Raw genomic sequence first — 10925 nt, forward strand, 5'->3', positions numbered from 1 at the left:
TCACTAAATCATTCAATCGGTAGTAGCGACGGGCGGTGTGTACAAAGGGCAGGGACGTAATCAACGCGAGCTTATGACTCGCGCTTACTGGGAATTCCTCGTTCATGGGGAACAATTGCAAGCCCCAATCCCTAGCACGAAGGAGGTTCAGCGGGTTACCCGGACCTTTCGGCCAGGGAGGACACGCTGATTCCTTCAGTGTAGCGCGCGTGCGGCCCAGAACATCTAAGGGCATCACAGACCTGTTATTGCTCAATCTCGTGCGGCTAGAAGCCGCCTGTCCCTCTAAGAAGATTAGGAGTCGCCGGTAGCACAGAGGATACCGGATGCGACTATTTAGCAGGCTAGAGTCTCGTTCGTTATCGGAATTAACCAGACAAATCGCTCCACCAACTAAGAACGGCCATGCACCACCACCCACCGAATCAAGAAAGAGCTCTCAATCTGTCAATCCTCCCGGTGTCTGGGCCTGGTGAGGTTTCCCGTGTTGAGTCAAATTAAGCCGCAGGCTCCACTCCTGGTGGTGCCCTTCCGTCAATTCCTTTAAGTTTCAGCTTTGCAACCATACTTCCCCCGGAACCCAAAAGCTTTGGTTTCCCGGAAGCCGCCCGCCGAGTCATCGGAGGAACTTCGGCGGATTGCTGGCTGGCATCGTTTATGGTTAGAACTAGGGCGGTATCTGATCGCCTTCGAACCTCTAACTTTCGTTCTTGATCAGAGAAAACATTCTTGGCAAATGCTTTCGCTTCTGTCCGTCTTGCGACGATCCAAGAATTTCACCTCTAACGTCGCAATACGAATGCCCCCGTCTGTCCCTTTTGATCATTACCTCGGGGCTTCCGAAAACCAACAAAATAGAACCGAGGTCCTATTCCATTATTCCATGCACTCGGTATTCAGGCGGCTGCTGCCTGCTTTAAGCACTCTAATTTGTTCAAAGTAAAAGTGCCGGCCCATCGTGACACTCGGTCAAGAGCACCGCGACGGGATTGTGTAGGCCCTCCCCGAGACGACCCGAGGCGTGGGAGCGTCGCCGCCCCCATCGCCCGCGGGCGCCGGCTCGGGCCACCGGCAGGACGTCCGCACGTGCGTGCCAGTTAGACACCGACGGGCGGTGAACCGGCAGCGTGGGACACAAGTCCGACTACGAGCTTTTTAACCGCAACAGCTTTAATATACGCTATTGGAGCTGGAATTACCGCGGCTGCTGGCACCAGACTTGCCCTCCAATGGATACTCGTTAAAGTCTTTAGAGTGTACTCATTCCGATTACGGGGCCTCGGATGAGTCCCGTATCGTTATTTTTCGTCACTACCTCCCCGTGCCGGGAGTGGGTAATTTGCGCGCCTGCTGCCTTCCTTGGATGTGGTAGCCGTTTCTCAGGCTCCCTCTCCGGAATCGAACCCTGATTCCCCGTTACCCGTTACAACCATGGTAGGCGCAGAGCCTACCATCGACAGTTGATAAGGCAGACATTTGAAAGATGCGTCGCCGGTTCGTAGACCGTGCGATCCGCCTCCATTTATTCAGAGTCACCAAGGCAAACGGCCGCGTGAGCGACCGATTGGTTTTGATCTAATAAAAGCGTCCCGACCGTCTCCGGTCGGGACTCGGTTGCATGTATTAGCTCTAGAATTACCACAGTTATCCAAGTAACTGTCCACCATCTAAGGAACCATAACTGATTTAATGAGCCATTCGCGGTTTCACCTTAATTTGGCTTGCACTGAGACATGCATGGCTTAATCTTTGAGACAAGCATATGACTACTGGCAGGATCAACCAGGGAACCGAAGACTCACTTGGAGCTCGTTCCTCCCCCTCCACGCGGTCCCGGATGGGTCCGGCGAGGGGGTCCAGTTCATACTTCAACGCTCGCACTCCGTGCGCCCCTGCGAGCAGGGGCCACTTCGTGCCGTTAGGGGGACGCCACGTGAGCGCCCCCAGAACCGTGGTGCCATTAGGGCACCCTTCCCTCTCTTCACTCGACATGCATAAGCGCCGAAGCGCCGTTTGGCATCGCGAGTCTAGCACGCGCCCGGACTACGAGTGAGTCGGTTGCAGTGTGTCCACGATACGCCGCCTATAGACCGTGTCCGGGGGACAGAGGGCCGCGGCATCGCGGTGGCGAAGGGTTTGCCGGGAAGGGGAACGAAGCCGGCCTTTTTCGTAAAATCGTTCCCCTGTTGCTTGCCGGGAAGGTGGACGAACCCGGTCTCTCTCGTAAAATCGTCCACCTGCTGCTTGCCGGGAAGGGGAACAAAGCCGGTCTTTTTCGTAAAATCGTTCCCCTGTTGCTTGCCGGGAAGGTGGACGAACCCGGTCTTTATCGTCAAATCGTCCACCTGCTGGTTGCCGGGAAGGGGAACGAAGCCGGCCTTTTTCGTAAAATCGTTCCCCTGTTGCTTGCCGGGAAGGAGGACGAACCCGGTCTTTATCGTCAAATCGTCCTCCTGTTGCTTGCCGGAAAGGGGAACGAAGCCGGCCTTTTTCGTAAAATCGTTCCCCTGTTGCTTGCCGGGAAGGTGGACGAACCCGGTCTCTCTCGTAAAATCGTCCACCTGCTGCTTGCCGGGAAGGGGAACGAAGCCGGTCTTTTTCGTAAAATCGTTCCCCTGTTGCTTGCCGGGAAGGTGGACGAACCCGGTCTCTCTCGTAAAATCGTCCACCTGCTGCTTGCCGGGAAGGGGAACGAAGCCGGTCTTTTTCGTAAAATCGTTCCCCTGTTGCTTGCCGGGAAGGTGGACGAACCCGGTCTTTATCGTCAAATCGTCCACCTGCTGCTTGCCGGGAAGGGGAACGAAGCCGGCCTTTTTCGTAAAATCGTTCCCCTGTTGCTTGCCGGGAAGGAGGACGAACCCGGTCTTTAACGTCAAATCGTCCTCCTGTTGCTTGCCGGAAAGGGGAACGAAGCCGGCCTTCTTCGTAAAATCGTTCCCCTGTTGCTTGCCGGGAAGGTGGACGAACCCGGTCTTTCTCGTAAAATCGTCCACCTGCTGCTTGCCGGGAAGGGGAACGAAGCCGGCCTTTTTCGTAAAATCGTTCCCCTGCCGGGCGGAGGACGGACCCGGGCTTTTCTTCCGTCAGTTGTGTCCTCCTGATGTATCCAGACACCACCCAAGGCTCAGGAATCGTCTTATGCGGAAAAAGGGCCAATTTATCAGCGACGCATCCGTTAGTTCAACTAGAGGAAGTGTGAAATTTTCCTACAAAATAAGGTGCCAGCGCGGCGTTTTCAGGGGAGACTCGTAACGTCTGAGCCTCAGAGAGCGCGACCCGGCCGAATGCGAGCGGCAGGTCCCCTAAAATCGGCCTACCTAACACGCACGGATGGGACTTTGAAATCTGAAGACGTGGAGGGCACGAACGGGAATATATATGCGGCAGAAGCCAGAGACACCGCCGGCAGCCTCACCGTGACCGCACGAGAAGTCGTCACTTGCGCCAATCTTGCACTCGAGTGCCGAGTCACCTACGAGCAGACCCCTGCTTCTGCCTGTCCATTGAGGGCAGCCGAGCACGCGATTCCCCAGGAGACGGACTTCTGTACACTTGTGCCCCTCTTGCCCTAAACGGGGTTCGAGCAGCGCGGGGAGAGGAATTCAGTCCCCGGCGGATGCGCGCTCGTTCTAAGTGCAGCTTCCGAGAGGCCGCCCGTGAAGGCCATCACTTGTGCCACTCTTGCACTCGGAATCGAGTGCCGACTCGAACCGGAGCCTCCGCCGGCCACTGCGTGGGTTGACGGGCGCCGACCCCGATGAAGACGGCGATCGGTGCACATGTGCCCCCCATGCCCTAAACGGGGTTCGAGCAGCGCGGGGAGAGGAATTCAGTCCCCGGCGGATGCGCGCTCGTTCTAAGTGCAGCTTCCCAGAGGCCGCCCGTTAAGGCCTTCACATGTGCCACTCTTGCACTCGTAGATGAGTGCCGACTCGAGCCCGAGTCTCCGCCGGACACCGCGCGTGATGACGTGCGCCAACCCCGATGGACACGGCGGTCGGTGCACTTGTGCTCCACTTGCCCTAAACGGTTGCAAGTAGAGCGGGCCGAGGCCAGCAGTCCCCCGGCGGATGCGCGCTGGTTCTAAGTGCAGCTTCCCAGAGGCCGCCCGTGAAGGCCGTCACGTGTGCCGCTCTTGCACTCGGAATCGAGTGCCGACTCGAACCGGAGCCTCCGCCGGCCACTGCGTGGGTTGACGGGCGCCGTCCCCGATGAAGACGGCGATCGGTGCACATGTGCCCCTCTTGCCCTAAACGGGGTTCGAGCAGCGCGGGGAGAGGTCTTCAGTCTCCCGCGGATGCACGCTGGTACTAAGGGCCGGCTCACAGAAGCCACCTGTAAAGGCCGTCACATGTGCCACTCTTGCACTCGTAGTCGAGGGCCGACTCGAGCCCGAGCCTCCGCCGGACACCGCGCGTGTTGACGTGCGCCAACCCCGATGGACACGGCGGTCGGTGCATTTGTGCCCCACTTGCACTAAACGGTTGCAAGTACACCGGGCCGAGGAAAGCATTCCCCCGCGGTTGTCCGCTGGTACTAAGTGCAGCTTCCCAGAGGCCGCCCGTGAAGGCCGTCACGTGTGCCACTCTTGCACTCGGAATCGAGTGCCGACTCGAACCGGAGCCTCCGCCGGCCACTGCGCGGGTTGACGGGCGCCGACCCCGTTGAAGACGGCGATCGGTGCACATGTGCCACTCTTGCCCTAAACGGGGATCGAGCGGCGCGGGACGAGGCCTGCAGTCCCCCGCGTTGCCCGGTGGTACTGAGGGCAATCTCCCAGAGGCCGCCCGTGAAGGCCGTTACTTGTGTCACTCTTGCACTCAGTGCCCTGTGCCGACTCGAACCCGAGACTCGGCCGGTCTTCGCAGGCAACAGCGCGGGTTGACCACAAATTACACGGCGGTCGATACACTTGTGCCCCTCTTGCCCTAAACGGTCGCAAGTAGCGCGGGCCGAGGCCTGCAGTCCCTCGCTGTTGTCCGCTGGTACTAGGGGCAGCTTCCCAGAGGCCGCCCGTGAAGACCATCACTTGTGCCACTCTTGCACTCAGGCTCGAGTGCCGACTCGAACCCGAGACTCGACCAGTCTTCGCCGGCCACTGAGCGGGGTGACGGGCGCCGACCCCAAAGGACACGGCGGTCGGTGCACTTGTGCCACTCTTGCCCTAAACGGGGATCGAGCGGCGCGGGTCGAGGCCTGCAGTCCCCCGCGTTGCCCGGTGGTACTGAGGGCAATCTCCCAGAGGCCGCCCGTGAACGCCGTTACTTGTGTCACTCTTGCACTCAGTGTCCTGTGCCGACTCGAACCCGAGACTCGGCCGGTCTTCGCCGGCCACTGAGCGGGGTGACGGGCGCCGACCCCAAAGGAAACGGCGGTCGGTGCACTTGTGCCACTCTTGCCCTAAACTGCCTCAGCCAACGCGGGGCGGAAGCGCGAATGGCCTGCCGGCGACAGGGTCCCCGGCGGCCGGTAGTCCAATCTCAGACTTCCCCCTGCTCGAGGAGAGCCTCGCTCGCCAAGCTCATATACTATAGTCTGGACCCCCCTTATCTCAGCATTCGTCAGTCACGGAAGAGGCAGAGCCGCGGACACCGGCGGATGGCCCCTCGGCTGCCGCCAGAAATTTTAATTAAGTTTTTCTCTTCCTTAATCATTTCCGATCATACTAAATTTTGTATATGTTAGAATACATACACATACTTACTTATATAACCGCTTTATTTAATATTTTTCTGCACTTTAGAAATTTTCGGACTTAGCCGCTGAAGCGACTCAAGTAACACGCACGGTGGGACATAGCCGCAGAACTGGTTTCATGTACCACGCACCACGGGACATAGCCGCAGAATTCGTACCGTCCAAGTAAGGCCCAGCTAACACAGCGGAAATTTATTTTTAGTCAATTAACGGCATTACTATGCACAGCAAGGCCAACTTTCTTCAATTATGAATATTTTTCTGCATTTTGGAAATTTTCGGACTTAGCCGCTGAAGCGACTCAACTAACACGCACGGTCGGACATAGCCGCAGAACTGGTTTCAAGTACCACGCACCACGGGACATAGCCGCAGAATTCGTACCGTCCAAGTAAGGCCCACCTAACACAGCGGAAATTTATTTTTAATCTATTAACGATATTATTAAGCACAGCAAGGCCAACTTTCTTCAATTATGTATATTTTTCTGCATTTTGGAAATTTTCGGACTTAGCCGCTGAAGCGACTCAAGTAACACGCACGGTGGGACATAGCCGCAGAACTGATTTCAAGTACCACGCACCACGGGACATAGCCGCAGAATTCGTACCGTCCAAGTAAGGCCCACCTAACACAGCGGTAATTTATTTTTAATCTATTAACGATTTTATTAAGCACAGCAAGCCCAATTTTCTTCAATTATGTGTATTTTTCTGCATTTTGGAAATTTTTTGGACTTAGCCGCTGAAGCGACTCAACTAACACGCACGGTCGGACATAGCCGCAGAACTGATTTCAAGTACCACGCACCACGGGACATAGCCGCAGAATTCGTCCCGTCCAAGTAAGGCCCACCTAACACAGCGGAAATTTATTTTTAGTCAATTAACGGCATTACTATGCACAGCAAGGCCAACTTTCTTCAATTATGAATATTTTTCTGCATTTTGGAAATTTTCGGACTTAGCCGCTGAAGCGACTCAACTAACACGCACGGTCGGACATAGCCGCAGAACTGGTTTCAAGTACCACGCACCACGGGACATAGCCGCAGAATTCGTACCGTCCAATTAAGGCCCACCTAACACAGCGGAAATTTATTTTTAATCTATTAACGATATTATTAAGCACAGCAAGGCCAACTTTCTTCAATTATGTATATTTTTCTGCATTTTGGAAATTTTCGGACTTAGCCGCTGAAGCGACTCAAGTAACACGCACGGTGGGACATAGCCGCAGAACTGATTTCAAGTACCACGCACCACGGGACATAGCCGCAGAATTCGTACCGTCCAAGTAAGGCCCAGCTAACACAGCGGAAATTTATTTTTAATCTATTAACGATATTATTAAGCACAGCAAGCCCAATTTTCTTCAATTATGTGTATTTTTCTGCATTTTGGAAATTTTTTGGACTTAGCCGCTGAAGCGACTCAACTAACACGCACGGTCGGACATAGCCGCAGAACTGGTTTCAAGTACCACGCACCACGGGACATAGCCGCAGAATTCGTACCGTCCAAGTAAGGCCCAGCTAACACAGCGGAAATTTATTTTTAGTCAATTAACGGCATTACTATGCACAGCAAGGCCAACTTTCTTCAATTATGAATATTTTTCTGCATTTTGGAAATTTTCGGACTTAGCCGCTGAAGCGACTCAAGTAACACGCACGGTGGGACATAGCCGCAGAACTGGTTTCAAGTACCACGCACCACGGGACATAGCCGCAGAATTCGTACCGTCCAAGTAAGGCCCACCTAACACAGCGGAAATTTATTTTTATTCTATTAACGATATTATTAAGCACAGCAAGGCCAACTTTCTTCAATTATGTATATTTTTCTGCATTTTGGAAATTTTCGGACTTAGCCGCTGAAGCGACTCAACTAACACGCACGGTCGGACATAGCCGCAGAACTGGTTTCAAGTACCACGCACCACGGGACATAGCCGCAGAATTCGTACCGTCCAAGTAAGGCCCAGCTAACACAGCGGAAATTTATTTTTAATCTATTAACGATATTATTAAGCACAGCAAGCCCAATTTTCTTGAATTATGTGTATTTTTCTGCATTTTGGAAATTTTTTGGACTTAGCCGCTGAAGCGACTCAACTAACACGCACGGTCGGACATAGCCGCAGAACTGGTTTCAAGTACCACGCACCACGGGACATAGCCGCAGAATTCGTACCGTCCAAGTAAGGCCCACCTAACACAGCGGAAATTTATTTTTATTCTATTAACGATATTATTAAGCACAGCAAGGCCAACTTTCTTCAATTATGTATATTTTTCTGCATTTTGGAAATTTTTTGGACTTAGCCGCTGAAGCGACTCAACTAACACGCACGGTCGGACATAGCCGCAGAACTGGTTTCAAGTACCACGCACCACGGGACATAGCCGCAGAATTCGTACCGTCCAAGTAAGGCCCACCTAACACAGCGGAAATTTATTTTTAATCTATTAACGATATTATTAAGCACAGCAAGCCCAATTTTCTTCAATTATGTGTATTTTTCTGCATTTTGGAAATTTTTTGGACTTAGCCGCTGAAGCGACTCAACTAACACGCACGGTCGGACATAGCCGCAGAACTGGTTTCAAGTACCACGCACCACGGGACATAGCCGCAGAATTCGTACCGTCCAAGTAAGGCCCACCTAACACAGCGGAAATTTATTTTTAGTCAATTAACGGCATTACTATGCACAGCAAGGCCAACTTTCTTCAATTATGAATATTTTTCTGCATTTTGGAAATTTTCGGACTTAGCCGCTGAAGCGACTCAACTAACACGCACGGTCGGACATAGCCGCAGAACTGGTTTCAAGTACCACGCACCACGGGACATAGCCGCAGAATTCGTACCGTCCAAGTAAGGCCCAGCTAACACAGCGGAAATTTATTTTTAATCTATTAACGATATTATTAAGCACAGCAAGCCCAATTTTCTTCAATTATGTGTATTTTTCTGCATTTTGGAAATTTTTTGGACTTAGCCGCTGAAGCGACTCAACTAACACGCACGGTCGGACATAGCCGCAGAACTGGTTTCAAGTACCACGCACCACGGGACATAGCCGCAGAATTCGTACCGTCCAAGTAAGGCCCACCTAACACAGCGGAAATTTATTTTTAATCTATTAACGATATTATTAAGCACAGCAAGCCCAATTTTCTTCAATTATGTGTATTTTTCTGCATTTTGGAAATTTTTTGGACTTAGCCGCTGAAGCGACTCAACTAACACGCACGGTCGGACATAGCCGCAGAACTGATTTCAAGTACCACGCACCACGGGACATAGCCGCAGAATTCGTACCGTCCAAGTAAGGCCCAGCTAACACAGCGGTAATTTATTTTTAATCTATTAACGATTTTATTAAGCACAGCAAGCCCAATTTTCTTCAATTATGTGTATTTTTCTGCATTTTGGAAATTTTCGGACTTAGCCGCTGAAGCGACTCAACTAACACGCACGGTCGGACATAGCCGCAGAACTGGTTTCAAGTACCACGCACCACGGGACATAGCCGCAGAATTCGTACCGTCCAAGTAAGGCCCAGCTAACACAGCGGAAATTTATTTTTAATCTATTAACGATATTATTAAGCACAGCAAGCCCAATTTTCTTCAATTATGTGTATTTTTCTGCATTTTGGAAATTTTTTGGACTTAGCCGCTGAAGCGACTCAACTAACACGCACGGTCGGACATAGCCGCAGAACTGGTTTCAAGTACCACAAACCACGGGACATAGCCGCAGAATTCGTACCGTCCAAGTAAGGCCCAGCTAACACAGCGGAAATTTATTTTTAATCTATTAACGATATTATTAAGCACAGCAAGCCCAATTTTCTTCAATTATGTGTATTTTTCTGCATTTTGGAAATTTTTTGGACTTAGCCGCTGAAGCGACTCAACTAACACGCACGGTCGGACATAGCCGCAGAACTGGTTTCAAGTACCACGCACCACGGGACATAGCCGCAGAATTCGTACCGTCCAAGTAAGGCCCACCTAACACAGCGGAAATTTATTTTTAATCTATTAACGATATTATTAAGCACAGCAAGCCCAATTTTCTTCAATTATGTGTATTTTTCTGCATTTTGGAAATTTTTTGGACTTAGCCGCTGAAGCGACTCAACTAACACGCACGGTCGGACATAGCCGCAGAACTGATTTCAAGTACCACGCACCACGGGACATAGCCGCAGAATTCGTACCGTCCAAGTAAGGCCCAGCTAACACAGCGGTAATTTATTTTTAATCTATTAACGATTTTATTAAGCACAGCAAGCCCAATTTTCTTCAATTATGTGTATTTTTCTGCATTTTGGAAATTTTCGGACTTAGCCGCTGAAGCGACTCAACTAACACGCACGGTCGGACATAGCCGCAGAACTGGTTTCAAGTACCACGCACCACGGGACATAGCCGCAGAATTCGTACCGTCCAAGTAAGGCCCAGCTAACACAGCGGAAATTTATTTTTAATCTATTAACGATATTATTAAGCACAGCAAGCCCAATTTTCTTCAATTATGTGTATTTTTCTGCATTTTGGAAATTTTTTGGACTTAGCCGCTGAAGCGACTCAACTAACACGCACGGTCGGACATAGCCGCAGAACTGGTTTCAAGTACCACGCACCACGGGACATAGCCGCAGAATTCGTACCGTCCAAGTAAGGCCCACCTAACACAGCGGAAATTTATTTTTAATCTATTAACGATATTATTAAGCACAGCAAGCCCAATTTTCTTCAATTATGTGTATTTTTCTGCATTTTGGAAATTTTTTGGACTTAGCCGCTGAAGCGACTCAACTAACACGCACGGTCGGACATAGCCGCAGAACTGGTTTCAAGTACCACGCACCACGGGACATAGCCGCAGAATTCGTACCGTCCAAGTAAGGCCCACCTAACACAGCGGAAATTTATTTTTAATCTATTAACGATTTTATTAAGCACAGCAAGCCCAATTTTCTTCAATTATGTGTATTTTTCTGCATTTTGGAAATTTTTTGGACTTAGCCGCTGAAGTGACTCAACTAACACGCACGGTCGGACATAGCCGCAGAACTGGTTTCAAGTACCACGCACCACGGGACATAGCCGCAGAATTCGTACCGTCCAAGTAAGGCCCAGCTAACACAGCGGAAATTTATTTTTAATCTATTAACGATATTATTAAGCACAGCAAGCCCAATTTTCT

General features: G+C 51.3%; 1 pseudogene; it reads right to left on the reverse strand.

Moving 5' to 3' along the window:
• Positions 1–1789, reverse strand: LOC147870435 (small subunit ribosomal RNA; annotated as a pseudogene; the record flags this gene model as incomplete).
• Positions 1790–10925: the final 9136 nt, after the last annotated feature.

Source organism: Zootermopsis nevadensis, unplaced genomic scaffold, assembly GCF_977971745.1.
Source record: "Zootermopsis nevadensis isolate Lab colony 2312 unplaced genomic scaffold, Znev_1.0 Znev_ptg000252l, whole genome shotgun sequence".
NCBI classification, from domain to species: Eukaryota; Metazoa; Arthropoda; class Insecta; order Blattodea; family Termopsidae; genus Zootermopsis; species Zootermopsis nevadensis.